General features: G+C 43.1%; 1 protein-coding gene across 2 annotated transcripts in view; it reads left to right on the forward strand.

The window, feature by feature from the left end:
• Positions 1–63, forward strand: part of LOC127547446 (E3 ubiquitin-protein ligase RNF181-like) — a 4,363-nt gene extending 4,300 nt beyond the window's left edge. For both annotated transcript variants that reach the window (XM_051974375.1, XM_051974374.1), the window contains one exon: positions 1–63. This exon is cut by the window's left edge and continues 394 nt beyond it. The gene's annotated coding sequence lies outside the window, so the exon portion shown is untranslated.
• The last annotated feature ends 236 nt before the right edge of the window (positions 64–299 follow it).

The following is a 299-nucleotide window of genomic DNA, read 5'->3' on the forward strand; positions in this document are numbered from 1 at the left end:
GTATAAGCTAAATCACCCCTTGCTACATAGAGCTGAATAAAAACCCCTCCAGGGTAAAAGGAATCCTCCTGTGTGAAGTGCTCTGGGGGGTTCCCTACCTGGGGGGTGGGATGGGGTGACAGATTGGTTAGGAAATCTGTTTCCCATTCTCAAAGAACATCTTAATTAATTAATCTTTTATTATAGCTTTTTATTTACAAGATATGCATGGGTAATTTTTCAGCATTGACTCTTGCTAAACCTTCTGTTCCAATTTTTTCCCTCCTTCCCCCCCATCTCCTCCCCCAGATGGCAGGTTG

Source organism: Antechinus flavipes, chromosome 2 (genome assembly GCF_016432865.1).
Source record: "Antechinus flavipes isolate AdamAnt ecotype Samford, QLD, Australia chromosome 2, AdamAnt_v2, whole genome shotgun sequence".
NCBI lineage: Eukaryota > Metazoa > Chordata > Mammalia > Dasyuromorphia > Dasyuridae > Antechinus > Antechinus flavipes.